The sequence below is a fragment of the Halichoerus grypus genome, chromosome 1, assembly GCF_964656455.1.
Source record: "Halichoerus grypus chromosome 1, mHalGry1.hap1.1, whole genome shotgun sequence".
NCBI classification, from domain to species: Eukaryota; Metazoa; Chordata; class Mammalia; order Carnivora; family Phocidae; genus Halichoerus; species Halichoerus grypus.
In genome coordinates, this window is record NC_135712.1 from 93,161,408 (window position 1) to 93,177,001 (window position 15,594).

Consider the following 15,594-nt stretch of genomic DNA (forward strand, 5'->3'; position numbering starts at 1 on the left):
GATTCTCTCCCTCTCCTTCTGCCCTTCCCACTGGTCCACTCTCTCTCTAAAATAAATAAATAAATCTTTAAAACAAAAAAAAGATAATATCTCTTCAAGGTAGGTTTTATTATCTCCAGTTGTACATATAAGAAAACTGAAATTTTTTTTTTTATTTTATTTATTTATTTGACGGAGAGAGACACAGCGAGAGAGAGAGCACAAGCAGGGGGAGTGGGAGAGAGAGAAGCAGGCTTCCCGCCGAGCAGGGAGTCCGATGCGGGGCTCGATCCCAGGACCCTGGGATCATGACCTGAGCTGAAGGCAGACGCTTAACGACTGAGCCACCCAGGCGCCCCAAGAAAACTGAAATTTTAATACCAGAACCTAGATTCAAATTTGTTATAGCAACAACATCTGTCAACGCTGACTATGAATTTAAATCACTTGGGGAAGTTTTTTTTTCTAAAGAATGGTTTGGGGGAGAGAAGTCAGCTTTACTGAGTTATAATTACATACAGTAAAATGTATTCTTTTAAATATACAACTTTATGAGCTTGACCAACACATACAATTTATGTAACCTCCACCACAATCAAGATACAGAAGAGTTCCATCAGCCCCAGATAATTCCTTCATGATACCTTTTGCAATTCTCCTCACCTCCACCCCCATCCCCTGGCAACCACTAATCTGTGTTCTGTCCCTCTACTTTTGCCCTTTCCAGAATGTTATATACATGGAATCATTCAGTATATAATCTTTTGAGTTTGGTTTCTTTCACTTAGTATGATGCATTTAAGATTCATTCATATTGTATATATCAGTGGGTTGTTCCATTTTATTTTTGAGTAGTATCCCATTGCATGGATGTACTACAGTTTATTTATCCATTTAGTAGTTGAATGTTGAATTGAGTTGGTTCCAGTTTGGGGTCATTATAAATAAAGCCATTACAAATATTTATATACAGGTTTTTGTGTGAACACAAGTTGTCAGTTCTCTTGAGCAAATACCTAGGAGTGGAATTGTCAGACTGTGTGGTAAGGGTAGGTTTAACTTTATAATAAACTGCTAAACTCTTTTCCAAAGTGACTGTATTATTTTTCATTCCCACCAGCCATACCTGAGAGTTCCAGTTGTTCTGTTCCTTGCTAGCCCTCAGAATTGTCAGGTGTTGCTTTTTGTTGTTGCTTTGTTTGTTTGCCATTTTAAAAGGTGTATAATGATATTTCAATGTGGTTTTCACTGTCATTTCCCTAATTGCTAATATTTTGAGCATCTTTTTATGTGTTTATTTGCCATCCATCTTCTTCGGTGAAGTGTTCAAATCTTTTGCCCATTCTTTAATTGGGTTCTTCATTTTCTTATCATTAACTTTTAAGATTTTCTTATGTATTCTGGATATAGTTCCATTATTACATATGTGATTTTGTAAATATTTTCTCCCCTTTTGTAGCTCATCTTTTAGTTTTCTTTTAATTCCTGTATATTTCTTTTTAAAAATGTTGATGCCCAGGCTTTACCCCCAGAGATTCTCAGTTGGACTGGGGTCAAACCCAGGGAATGATATTTTTTTAAGAGCCTCAGAGGATTTGAATGTGCAGCCAGGGTTAAGAACTACTCTATCATTGGGACCAAAACTTAACTCCTGCTTCAGCTATGACCTACAAAAAGAGAAAGCATATGTTAGTATATAAATTATTTGGCCAGCAGATTCTTAAGAGATTTTCTTGGCCCTGTGGCATCATCCCCTGTGCCAGGCAAACTAGCTTATACCATGAAACAAATCTAAGAGAGAGAGCCACTTCCTCTACAATTTGACAAGAGCCAAATTTACAGGAACCTCCCAAGCTCCTCCTACCAGTCATGTCCCAACACCATACCACCCACAGCCCTATTGCAGGTGGAGGGAAACTTATCAGAGGAAGCAGTTTGTGCCGTAAGCTAGTCCATAAGGTTTTATCTACTCTTTAATAGTTCAGCAGGCCACAACCAGACCCCATGCCCATACCAAACCTAAAAAACTCTTTGAATACACCAGATTAAATAAATGAGATAGGGGAAATTGTTTTCCTTCCTGGTTCCCACCTACAACCATGTTGAGAGACTGAGGAACGGAAGCAGAATGGCTTCCAGAAGTTGTCTAATTCTGTTGACTCAGGAAGAAACACAGAGCAAAGCCACCATGCCAGTGACATCTGGCCACTCAAAGCCCTAAGAGCCTCCTAGGAACTTGAGTGAGGATGCCTGCTTTGACATTGTTCCCTAAGTTTATTTCCAGTTCTCTTTTAATATTACCAAATTTGAACCTTAAATAGAATGTAGGTTTGAATGACTCCTAAGCTCATGCAAACCCTACAATAACTCTTTAGGCCTGTATCTCAAATGGTTTTGGTAAGGATGAAGTGACAGTGTGCTTACAGGGCATCAGTCCCCAGTCTGATGCACAATACCAGTGAGTTTTATCATCTACTTACAAGAAATAGTTGACAAAAATCTAATAAGAATTGGTTCAGTAAAGATGTATTGTGTACCCACCATCTGCCAGTTCTGGGGCAGTACCAAAAACAAATAAGAAATTCTACTCTAAAGGACCCATTGCTTATGGATGGAGATGAACACCCAATCTGATGGGTAAGTGGGGCAACAATAGTAGTAATAATAGTAATAATAGCAGCAGCAGCTACCATTTATTGAGCACTTACTGTGTACCAAAAGTGTTCTAAGTGCTAACACATTGTTACTTAATCCTCACATCAACTCTATGCGATAAGTGGTGTCATTATCCTCACATTACAGATGAGAAAACAGAGGCTTGTGAAAAGTTTGGTAACTTGCTTAAGGTACCTGATTAAGAGGTGACAGAGCAGGGAATGGAGTGAAAGCAGTCTGACTCCAGAGCTCACATGGTAATCACTTCGCTCATCTGCTACTGTATTTAACAGATTATGGTCAGATTCAATCCCACACAACAAAAAACCAAAAACAAGAGACAATTTCACTTCTTCCTTGTGTAGAAAGAATCTGGAGGGGGGTTGCTATTGTGATTCTGCAGTTATGGGGACTCAGCCCTTAGTCTTTGTGCTCGACCATGGAGGATGCTCGGCTTCCCTCCTTAAGGTGACTTCAAGATCCAAGATGGCTGCTGGAGCTCCAGTCAGTGCATCTGAGTTCCAGAAGGCAAGAAAGAGAACAGAAAGTTGAGACAGGTCATTTCCCATATTTCTGTCCCCTTTTTAAGAAACTTTTTCATAAGTCCTTCTCTATAACTTACATGTAAGTTATCTCTATAGGTCCTTCTCTATAACTTACACTGGTTGAAACTGGAACACTTGGCCACAGCAAGTGAGGCTATGAAGTGTAGTCTTCTGACTGGGTACATTGTCAACCCCAGTATTACAGAAGCTCTGCTAATGGGAAAGAAAAGGAAAACTGCCTGTCACTGCCACATCTATAGTGGGTGTACAACCCCTAAGCCCTCCAGCTTGCTGAGATCAAGTTGTTCTGACATATTTAATAAAATTGGTTCTGATTCCCCATAATGTATAATTGGAAAATCTAGAGTCCCCCTCAATAACAATAGGGAATTGTGAGGCTTACCTTTTCCTAGTTCTGCCAACTCTGAGTCTCTGCTCCCATGGAGTCTCTGTCTCTATCTCTCTACAATGTCATCCCGGGCATTCTCCAAAGATATTGTCCCCTAACTAAAATGGTCCATCACGATCATTCACTAAACAAAGTGGGTTCTTAGAGGAGGGACTTGGGGACCAAGCGGGAAGTCCTGCCCAAGAGGACAGGCCAAGAGATCAAGAGACACAATCAGATCCGTATTGTAGTAACACGGTGGGAAGAAAGTAGAGGTGGAGATACTGGTGTTGCACACACTGTACAGAACAGACAAGAGATTATGAGCGGAGATCAGAAGGAAGCTTCGGATGGAGAGGGTGTGGGCAAGGGCGAGGGAGGATGTGGCAGAGGGATGAATGCCCTCTCTAACTGAGAAAAGACAGAACAAATGAAAGTGTTTTTGAAATAATGTCATTAGAATAACGGATTTACAACACAGTTCTGGTGACAGAAAGTGAAAGTAGAAGCAGAAAACCCTAGGAAAGTGGACCGCCACAGAACACCACCATGGACGATAAACAAATCCACGTGTGCAGAACACCACAGGGAGGCTCCCACATAGCCCCTCTTTCCTATCCTCACCCACACGGTGGAGAGAAGAGTGACTTGATTTCTTCCCTCAAAAGATAGTCAGTGGTTAAAGTAACTTCCTGGGAGGGAGGCAGACAGTGGCAGGGCCAGAACTCTCACCTCAGAACGCAGGACTCCAAAGCTCACGCTCTTCCATTTAAGCAAGCTGCCTCTGAGATCTTTGAAGCCAAGCATCTAAAAGGCAATATGGGCCATCAGGCCGAGTAGCATTTTTTTGGCATTCTTAGTTTATGGTTTGGCACTAGGGTTTCTAATTTGTATTTCCTGCCATCCTCATTTGCCCTTTGGCATCTTCTAATCCATCATCAGGTGAGACCATGGGAGCTGAAACCCTGGGGATGTGGTGAGGGGAGCAGCACTCTGTCAAGCAGATGCCTTTCCCACAGGCGGGGCTCCCAAACCTCCTCCCTGGGCTGGATCTTCACAAAGCCTAAGCAGAATCTCCCCATTGCAGTATTCATCTCAGGTTGGATTTTCATGACCAAGGAAGATTTCTAAAGATTCTGTCTATTTAGAGAATCTGCTGAGTTCCCTTGTTTTGTTTTTCAGAACAGACCATTTTCCCCTCCTCAAACTGAAGCCAGACTAGAGAGATGAACACAGGAGGGTTGGCCTTTTTGCATCGCTGGTCGTTCTCAGTGATCTAGGATCACTCATTCATTCCACAAGCTTGCATCTCTTTGTTGGCCCAAAGGTATCTGAGTGCTGCTCTTAACCATAATGGTGGTGGGAGAGGCAAAACACTGAAAGAGTACAGAGGAAATGCAAAGATGAACAGATGCATGCCAGTCTTCAAGCCTCTGGAAAACTAGCTCTCCAAAATATTGTCCAAGCTCACAGCTCTTTGTCGAAATATTAATAATGATAGCAGCTACCCTCGATGTTTGTAAAGTCTCTAAGACATAACTTAATAAGCACTTGGTAAATGTTAGTCATTATTATTATTGTTGTTTTTATTATTAATAATCCAATACTATGCCCCAGGCACTGTGCATTTAATGCTCTCAACCTCCCTACTGGGTGACTGTTAGTGTCCGCATTTTATTAATCATAACAGCTAAACCACTGGGGACTTCTGATGTGCCTGGCACTAGCTGCACACAGCTGCATAATACTCCCAGCAAATCCTACAAAGTAAGTGCCATTGTGTGTTTATTTTGCAGATGACAAAACTCAGGGTCAGAGAAGTAAGGTGACTTATCCAGGCCCTTAAGGCAAGCAGTGGCCAAGGTTGAATCTAACTTTGATTCTGCCTGGCTCCAGAGGCTATTACCCCCAAACTGCCTCATGCAGACACATGCCTCCAAACTTAAGAACTTACCAAAGAGAATCATGCATATCAAGAAACGCTTCACTCTTATTGGGGTTTCAAAAGAGCAGGTAGCTCACCCTATTCTATTGATGAGTTGAGCACTTTTCTAGATCATAACTTCTGTAACCCAGGTCATGAAAATGCTTTCTAAGCTCAGCGTCTTTCTGTCACCTGTCAGCAGTGAGAAGGGTGTTGTGAAGTTCATGTAAGTCTTCTATATAGAGCTGGATTGACAGCCCTGTAGGAAGGATGTCAGTTACCCGTTCAGAGAAGGTGAGCTCATTTTAATAAAACTTTACAAGTCACTTAAATTGCTGATTCTGAAATGAGCTTCCTCCAGCAAACCAAGGAGAACCTGGGCTCCTTTGACATCTTCTACAGCACCTGGTAGAGTGGACGGTGCATGCCAAGAGCAGCTAGTGTGGTGTGGGAGGGACTGGCTTACCTGCTCTAGGCTCAGCATCATGGCAGATGTGCTGCAGAATGCAGGAAAGAACTCTGAACATCCGTGCAAAGAAACCAGACAGGCACATGTTGAAATCATCTTGAGCACTGCAAGAGACCACAGGGCCTGGGACAGAAGTCAGGACACCTGAGCCCTCATTCCAGTTCTGTTCTTCAGCAGCTCAGGACACTTAGGCAAGTCACTCACCTCTTGACTTCAGTTTCCTTCTCTGCAAAATGAACAGTTCAGATTCGATTGCCTGTTGGAGAGTAAGAAAAGAACCCAGGGAGGGGAAAGATTTGTATAGAAAGGTCCAATGTCTCAACATTACACACGCGCGCACACACACACACACACACACACACACACACTTTCCAACCCCAGGTAGCATCCTGGTACCAGATGGGGTTAGCCCTCTTGGAATGGATCCACCTCACTGCAAGCCCTGCTCTGCCATTTACAATGGTTATTGAGGGTATTGAGCCCTCGGCACAGCTGGGAGGTGGCAGAGACCCCAGGCTATCACTGCCACCTGTGAGCAGCCTCGCCCCTGTGCATATTGCCCTCCTTCTCATAGCCATACAAACGTGACCATTCTCTGGGTGTGTTCTGTCAAGTGGGAAAGATTGGGAAGTCCCAATAGCCTGTCTAGAACTTGGATTCATCATCTGTAAATGGAAATAATAACAGTTTTGCATCATAAGCATCTCATGAAGAGTGTGTATGTAAAGTGCTTAGGATAGCCGGTGCACATGGCAAATGCTCAGTATCTTTTCCTCGTGTTCTTATCACCACTGCCATACAATTGGTCAGGTCTCCAACCTAAGGAGGCTCTATTTGTTCTTAATGCAAATGAGCTTCCGTGTCTCAGATTCTGAAGCCCCTTGGTGCATACCTAGCAAAAGACCCAGCAGGCCTGCCTCCTATCCACCCTTTTGCCAGGTGAACTTTGCACAAAGAACATTCTTTTAGATCTGAAGGTATTTTCCCCAAGAGGAATTCTCATCTCTACCAGGATAGCCCCCTTCAAAACGATTGTGCTTCAAAACGTGCAAGGAGGCTACACCTCAGAAAACAAGTAAATGAATACATATAACTACAAATTGTGGTAAGTGCTGTAAGGAAATTAAACAGGCTCCCATGACAAAGTACTCCTTCTGAAGAAGTGATATTTAAGCAGCCTCAACTCTGTACACTGAAAAAAGTACTCAAAATGAGTAAGGCATGACCGCCACGAGATAAAAGCCCTGAAGAGGAGTGACGCCAGGCACCAACCCTCGCCCTAGGGGAGCCTGGTATGAAGCCGACTTTGTGCGTGGAGGCTCAGGAGCTTTGCATGTGCCCAGCATCCGCTCTGAACACTCAGTGCCCCTCCTCATGGTGTCCTCCGTGCACATTAGCCCTGTTTGGGAAAAAGTTGAGATGGCACCCCTCTTTTATGAGGGGTGTCTCATGTCTCTAGGAAGGTCCTCCACCGAGAACAGATCCAGGCCCATGAGAGAGTCGCTGTGTCTCACGCTCCTGGGCATCTGCTGGGAAAGCAGCCCATCCCAGTGGAAACCAGACCCACCTGCTCATCAGATGGGCTGAGGAGCCACGTAAGGACTGGAATGTGCTCGCTTAGCACTCACCTTTAACCCCAGCCACAAAATCCTCAGGGCAGGGAGGGATGGCTTAGTCCCTTCACAGAAGCTTCTTAGGTCTGTCCTTGTTGGCACCCCTTTCATCAGCTTTAGAAATGGGGGCACTGCCTCCTCCTAGAGAGGGGTGAGCTGAAAAATATCTGGGTGCACGAGAATGGCCAGCTGTCACTTTACTCCTGTTCTGTCCTCTCTGCACAAAGCCTTCCTAGGCCAATTGTCAGAGTCATCTGAATGAGGGGCTGGAGGCCCCCTGAAGAAAGGTTGAGCAAGAAAATGGGAAATTTCTCTCCATCCTCACAATTTCTAACTGGACCTGCAGAAGAGAACATATGTTTCCAGATAAAAGATTTAAAACCTAAGAAGGAACTTTTCCAGGTTCTGATTTAGAAGTGAATTGGGCACACATAGGGTTTGGTCTAGACTCCAGATGATTTCTGATATCCCTGCCAATGCTGAGCATCTAAAACCATCTGCCAACAATTCTTGCTTCCAACCCCTTTGATCTCACCCGCAAGGCAGAGGCTCCTGCATAAACACTCGGGAGGCTACTGCTAAGAAAATCTGTGGGATTCCCTTTCTTCCTCTGTACTAATCGCCATGGCTCCCACTGGAGGAGTGCCCACTGCATGTCAGAACATGCGTTCCTTTACAGACCCGTAGCAACCCCCCAGTAGGGATCACTATCGCCACTTTCCAGATGGGGAAACTAACACTCAGGTAATTGGATGCCTTACTCAAGGCCATAGTTAGTACTAATTGTAGTTGTCATTTAGTAAGCACTTGCTGTGTGCCAGGCCCTGGGCAAAGTGATCTGTGTGCAATATCTCAGTTAGTTGTCACGACCACACTCTAGACCTCTCTCCAGAGGCTGGGTGGCTCCTATAACACTCACTGCTTCTCCTAAAGCAGAGACGGGCTGCTGATGGTGGCCTCAGCATTTGCAAACAGCTGACCTGAGCATGAGATGAGAAACCACGTACAATGGGCCTAGCATAGGTGGATACCAAAAAAAAGGCGCTTTTCTCTTTTGTAACATCTTTGTCCTTCCAAGACTGTCTTTGACATTGACCTGAGGTCGCCTACATACAAATGTTAGGAGCAGAAAAAAGGGCAGCCCCAGCCCACCTGCCACCACAGCAATGAAGAGGGACCAATCCAGGTCAAATAGGCTCTGGGAACAGCTAACCCTGTGGGTCATTTAGTTGAAAGCAACCGCATGAGCATTATTATTATTACCATCTTCATCATCTGATAAAGCAATAAAATAAACTAGCATACACTATTGATGATATTAACGATAGCATGACCAAACGATATAATACTCTAATTCATCATGCTATGGAAATTGTACCTCCGACAAGCTCTAAAATATTTTCACAGAAGGAGATCTAGAGAAGAAAGTAAACAGATAGTCTGGTCACATTTAATCAGTAAATTATTAAACTTCCTTGACCTGTCTCAAGGGTCACTTCTCTGACTATAAGAACATCTTCTTTCCTTCCCATGTATGTGTTGATAAATCAGTGTTCTGGTTTGGGGACCTTGCAAGCTCTCTGTTCCCTACTCAAATTTAACTGGAGTCCTGTCAGGTTTAGTAACGAATAGTGTCACACACACACCCTGATTGTTGATGCTGCCCATCCCCTAAACACAGGCTCTTACTCTCCACCTGGGGCCTGCTTTGGCAGAAAAATTATAAGTCTCTTCTTAGATGCAAAGAAACAGGCATTGTCAGACAAATTGCTTTTCTTCCAGACGCATTTGTTAAAATTGCCTAGGCTTCACTGACATGTGATGGAGTGACGAAGGTTACTCAGGTAGATGAGACAGGAGCAGGGAAGGGAGAGGGAGAGAGAGCCTGATGGATTCCTCCTGGGGAAAGAAATGCACAATTTTCTTGGCTAATCAAGAACATTGGGAAGAGGACATGGGTGCAAGATGGCAGGTTCCCACATGCCAGGGGGCTGAGTAGAGGTTTCTGAGCAGTTATTTTGAACATACTGTATCTATCAGTGATTCTCAATCATGAAGTCAGTTAGTCCTGAGAGCCAATTATCTGCCATCTCCCAGATACAGGATGGAATCAGCCATTGGACTGAACCAGTGTCCCACCAAACAAGTCTCTAAGAAAGTCCTCACCAAACAGCATTTTGTTGAGATGGTTGTTACTCATTTCCTTCTCATTTTGTTAGTTTTCTTAAAACATCTTTTTTCTGTTTATAAATTAAAATTAAAAGTGATTCTGCATTCCTTGGCTAACCATCAAGTGACTGGAGAAGGAGAGATATATTGATTCTAAAAGTATAACTGCATAGCTGGAGAAAATCAATATGAAGTGCAATGTTGGGGTTGAGATGGCCATCATGAGTGACTGCCTGCTGCAGACCATCGGGTGGAAGTTTCCCAATGTAGTTGTTCAGAGATGGCAAGTCCAGATCTGAGAAGGATTTCTCCACTCAAGAAATATATTCCCCGGGCACCTGGGTGGCTCAGTCGTTAAGCGTCTGCCTTCAGCTCAGGTCATGATACAAGGGTCTTCAGATTGAGCCCCGCATCAAGCTCCTGTTCAGCAGGAAGCCTGCTTCTCCCTCTCCCACTCCCACCACACTTGCATTCTCTCTCTCTCTAAAATAAAATAAAATCTTTAAAAAAAAAAACCGGTGTCACTTAAATTAGGAAGTCAGGAGTTATTGTAGGAAGTTGGTATGTTAGTTGATAGATAGGTTAGGAAATTAGTCAGTAAGTTAAACTACATGTTAATGGAAAAACCTCTATTTAAGTAGAGTAATTGGCATTCAAGTGTGAATAACCTCTAGATTTACTCTTTCCAGGTGAAAGTACACTTTTAAAAAGTACTTGTATATCTAATGGCTTTCTTTAGTGGAATGTGAAGGGAAATATTTTGCTTTTGCTTTTTCTTTAAATATTTTATTTATTTATTTGACAGAGAGAGAGAGAACACAAGCAGGGGGAATGGGAGAGGGAGAAGCAGGCTTCCCGCGGAGCAAGGAGCCCGATGCGGGGCTCAATCCAAAGACCCTTGTATCATGACCTGAGCTGAAGGCAGAGGCTTAACAACTGAGCCACCCAGGTGCCTGGGAAATATATTTCTTGAGGGGAGAAATCCTTCTCTTTCACCTACTTCCAGGTGGATCTTTCTCTTTTACACCCTCTTAGGATGGAGGAGATGGTTCTAAGAGAATAAAAGAGAGCCAGAGCAGGCTGTGAGTGGTGGGACGCACAAATAGTGATTATTTTGACTATCGGAGGCACCATACTGGGCACAGTTTGGAAAGTTCAACATCATACATGGGCTCTCTGCGAGTAGTTAATGTAAGGCTGGCTGATTATACCTATTTGTGATATAACCACAGACTCTCTGAGTTCAGGAAAGAAATTCACAGTGAAAAGGACCAAATTTCTCTGAACTCCAAATCATACTTCATTTAGGGTATGCAAGAGGAGATCATTAGAGAATATTTCAAATATGGAATCCCCTTGGTATCTTATCCCAACCCGCTTTTCAATGTGTAAATCCTAAGTTTGACTGCTCTTTAGGCTGGCAGTTTGTCAATTTAACCAAAAACAGTCCTGGGTATAAAATAAAACAAAACACTAGGGATGTGACAAAATGAAAAGAAAGGTATGTTTACAATATACTTAAAGAGTGGATAATTTGAAAAGGATATCTGACTTGCAGGCTATGAGAAATCACTCTATTCCCTCTTGTTCTGCTCAAATGAATCCTCTGTATTTGTCGAGGATCTGGACTTGCCATCTCTGAACAGCTACATTGGGAAACTTCCACCCGATGGTCTGCAGCAGGCAGTCACTCATGATGGCCATCTGTACCCCAACATTGCACTTCATATTGATTTTCTCCAGCTATGCAGTTATACTTTTGGAATCAATATATCTCTCCCTCTCCAATCACTTGATGGTTAGCCAAGGAATGCAGAATCACTTTGATAATAGCATAAGGCAAATATGACTAGGAAGATAACCCCAGGGGAAGAAATTTTTTAATGCATTACTAACTTGAATAGAGAACACTTATAAATTTTTCTCTCATTTAGAATAGTGATTCTCCACCCTAGTACACCGAATCAACTTTAGGTAATAAATACTTTGAAATTCTTCCTTTGCTACCCTAAAATGCAAACTAGAGATAATGCTACCTTCCTACACAGTTAATTTTCTTTTTTTTATAGTTATTAAAATTATATTTTATTTTTTTAAGTTTTTATTTAAATTCCAGTTAGTTAACATACAGTGTAGGGGCACTTGGGTGGCTCAGTCAATTAAGCATCTGCCTTAGGCTCAGGTCATGATCCTGGGGTCCTGGGATCGAGGCCCACATCAGGCTCCCTGCTCAGCAGGGATTCTGCTTCTCCCTCTCCCACTTGCCTGCCTCTCCCCCTGCTTGTTCATTCTCTCTCTCTCTCTGTCAAATAAATAAATAAAATCTTTAAAAAAAAAAACATACACTGTAGTATTAGTTTCACGTATACAACATAGTAATTCAACACTTCCATAAAACACCCAGTGCTCATCACAGCAAGTGTACTCCTTAATACCCATCACCTATTTAACCCAACCCTCCATCCAACGCCCCTCGGCTAACCCTCAGTTTATTTTCTATAGAAAAGAGTCTGTTTCTTGGTTTGCCTCTCTTTTTTTTTTCCCTTTGCTCATTTGTTTTGTTTCTTGAATTCCACATATGAGTGAAATCATATGGTATTTGTCTTTCTCTAACTGACTTATTTTGCTTAGCATGATACTCTCTAGCTCCATCTATGTCATTGCAAATGGTAAGATTTCATTCTTTTTTATGACTGAGAAATATTCTTCTTTGTCCATTCATCAGTCAGTGGACTCTTGGACTGTTTCCACAATGTGGCTATTGTAGATAATGCTGCTATAAACATTAGGTTGCATGTATCCCTTTGAATTAGTATTCTTGCATTCTTTGAGTAAATACCTAGTAGTGCAATTGCTGGATCATAGGGTAGTTCTATTTTTAACTTTTTGAGGAAACCTCTACTGTCTTCCAGAGCTACACACTTAATTTTTTAAAAGTCAATATGCCCTGAGTATGGAAGATAAATTAAAGAAAAGTCACTTCTAGTAAAAATAATATTTCGATGTGTGGAAGCCAGGGCATAAGAACAATAAGAGAGATAATGAAGTCGTCAGAAGTCTGCTGTCATTTACAGAATCACTATAAATGCAAACTCACAGGTGTGCTGTTTGATGTTCAGAGACCATGAGTCATGTAGCTCTTGATGATATGGTTTTCCAAAATAATGGCCAAATCTTGGTAAATTCCAAACAAAACAAATTACAACTGTCCCTCAATTTACCCAGTTGTTGCAGCCCTAGAAAATTCAATGTATATGAAATCATGAAAAAAATGTGTTAATATATAAAATGGGGATAGATTCAGGATCAGAAATTATAAACAGGTTTTTATAATATATAAACCTGTTTTTATAAACACGTCCATTTTGACCCATAGGAGTTATGGAACACACAGGACAATGCCTCATTCTGTGGGACAGTCCCACACTGTAGAATGCCTAACAGCTCACAGGTTCCTACCCACTTAATGCTTCAGGTGCCCACAATCCTCATGAGAACAATGGACACCCTCACAGATTTCCGAAATTCCCCCTAGGCAGCAGTACCACTTTTGCTGAGAACTACTGGTTTGCAGTATTTTCTCCAGGGCTGCCCCCACTGACTCAAATGACTGAAAGTTGATTCTGTGAAACCAAAGAATGATAGCACTAGAAGGGACCCTAAAGTTTATCTATCTGGCCCCCTCCCTTTACCCATGTTAGGAAAATAACTTGCCCTTAGACACTCAGTTATTACATGACCTAAAATAAAAACCATGGTTTCCCTTTCTTTGGTTTTTATTTCTTATTGAAATTAGAAAGATACCTTTGAATATGTCTCTCTTACACACCAGATATTTGAAAAGTTGAGTGATTGACAATATTTTCTGGTTTTTTTCAGGACATTTGGGGTTGAAATCACTCTTCACCACTGAGCTTCAGTGCCAGGGTGGATACTCTCTAGTGCCCACTAAAAGCCTGGATTCTTGCATGCAAATAAATCAGAAAGATGCAAAAATAAAATCCTTTACAAAGTGTCCAAAAGAATGGTCTCTAGGAGCAGAAATTGTCTTACCCGGTTAGTGTCTAATTGATTTTCCCACTATTCTTCCCAAACTCCAGCTATCAGCATCCAAGCAGGACCTTGGGAACTAAATGACTGACTTCATATGCTCCTACACCGTGCCCAGCTCAGGGCCTCTGTCTCTGCCTCAGGACAGCAATGCACTTGTTCCTTCACAAGACCTAAGGAAGACTTGGCTATTTGCCAATTACCCTTGGCAAGTGGGTTCTGATGCTGAATTGGGTATTTTTACATCTAATTTGGCAGATCAAATATTAAGGAGAGAACCACTGATTGCCCAAACTTCATAATACTGGCTCTCCAAATTAAATTTACAATCAAATTTAATGTCAATTTCAAAAGCATTGGTAGAGAAACTTCAATTTACAAGACTTGTGCATTATTAGGAGTAAAGAGGGTGAAGAGAAGAAACTCATAGGATATAAGAATTATTGGGTAAAGCTGTGGATCCTACACCAAAGAGTAGAATTAGGATTGCCTCCTAATCCCTTCCTCACACCATACTAAAAGGGCAGCTTAATGTGTATCTGCAAACCCAACTCTCTTCAGGAGATGAGAGCACAAAAGTCCTTCAAGCATTCAAGAAAACACTATCAGGTCCTCATACTCAGTGCTTATACACTCTATACTCTACTCATGGAAAAATTCTCCAGCCCTTCCTTCAGAGAACAATTCCTCTTAATTTTAGATTCACTCTAACAATTTAAACATCACAGGTGGTCTGCCTGCTCAAAGTCACCCCTGTGTCAGCAACAAAAAAAAAACAACTGACAGTCTGACCTCCAGGAAGAAGGTGGAAAACTGTTTTACAAAGGGGTAGGGGGTGCCGACATAAAAACTCAAAATAAACGGTAGCCTAGGTTATTCAGTGCAGAGACTGATGGCTTTGCTAGCCCTGAGAATGTCTCCATATATAGAACAATATAGTAATTGATGTAAAAGAAAAGGAAACTATGCCCAATATATTTAGCAGCAAAATCCGTAAAATTCAATGAAACAGGTAGAATCCTAGAGTGTCAGAATAGGAAGACCCTTAAAAGAGCATCCCTGTCTAATTCCTTTATTTTACAAAGAAGGAAACTGAATATAAAGGAATGAACAGGGTCAAGGCAGATTTGAGACAAGAGCACAGCCCCACTTGTCCAGTGCTCCTTCCACATGGATGCCCTGAGAACTGACAGCACTAAGGGGTAGGAAAAAAGATATTGCATCACCTTTAATCATTCATTGTGTCCTGGCTTCTGACAACTGTTTTTGCTTCCTTGCATTGATTTTATTCCCTGATTTGTGATGAAAGAAACTCAGGGTTGGCCCTTAAAATTGTGACTGAAGGAAAAGTTTACTTTGAAATCCTTCCTACATCCCATTCCTGATGTGTTTCCTCCAAGCTGTCCTATGTTTATCATCCAACTTGGCACCCCACCCACTGGCCTCACACCCAGAGTCCCCAGCATGATGTAGGAAATGCTCCCAACTCCCAGAAGTTTGGCATATTCCCAGTCTCTTTCTAATTTGATCTATAATTCCATCAAAGAATGAGGGAATATACTAGCGTTTTTCAATTATAAGTGGAGAGCTTGTGAAAATGCAGATTCCTCGTCCTCATCCCTGAAATTATGATTTAATAGATGATTCTCGTGGAAGTGGGTTTTGACCCACTCTGGAAAATACATGGCTTCTACTTACCTCTCCAGGCTCTCTGCCCCCAGTCCCCTCATGCATACTTCCCTCCACCCAAATACTTCAGACTGCCTACTCACCATGTCTTTGCTTCATGTTCCACCTTCCTT

At 42.2% G+C, this 15,594-nt stretch overlaps 1 protein-coding gene and 1 long non-coding RNA gene across 3 annotated transcripts in view; one reads left to right on the forward strand and one right to left on the reverse strand.

Moving 5' to 3' along the window:
• SLC7A14 (solute carrier family 7 member 14) overlaps positions 1 to 15,594 on the forward strand; it is a 104,800-nt gene that overhangs the window by 59,358 nt on the left and 29,848 nt on the right. The window lies entirely within an intron of this gene.
• The window catches only part of LOC144381385 (uncharacterized), a 64,738-nt gene continuing 50,834 nt past the window's right edge, over positions 1,691 to 15,594 (reverse strand). The window contains exons 2-5 of the long non-coding RNA XR_013446520.1: positions 6,165 to 6,216; positions 5,958 to 6,064; positions 4,300 to 4,374; positions 1,691 to 3,148 (exon numbers count right to left, since the gene is read on the reverse strand). This is a non-coding gene — a long non-coding RNA (uncharacterized LOC144381385). The remainder of the gene's footprint in view (positions 3,149 to 4,299; positions 4,375 to 5,957; positions 6,065 to 6,164; positions 6,217 to 15,594) is intronic.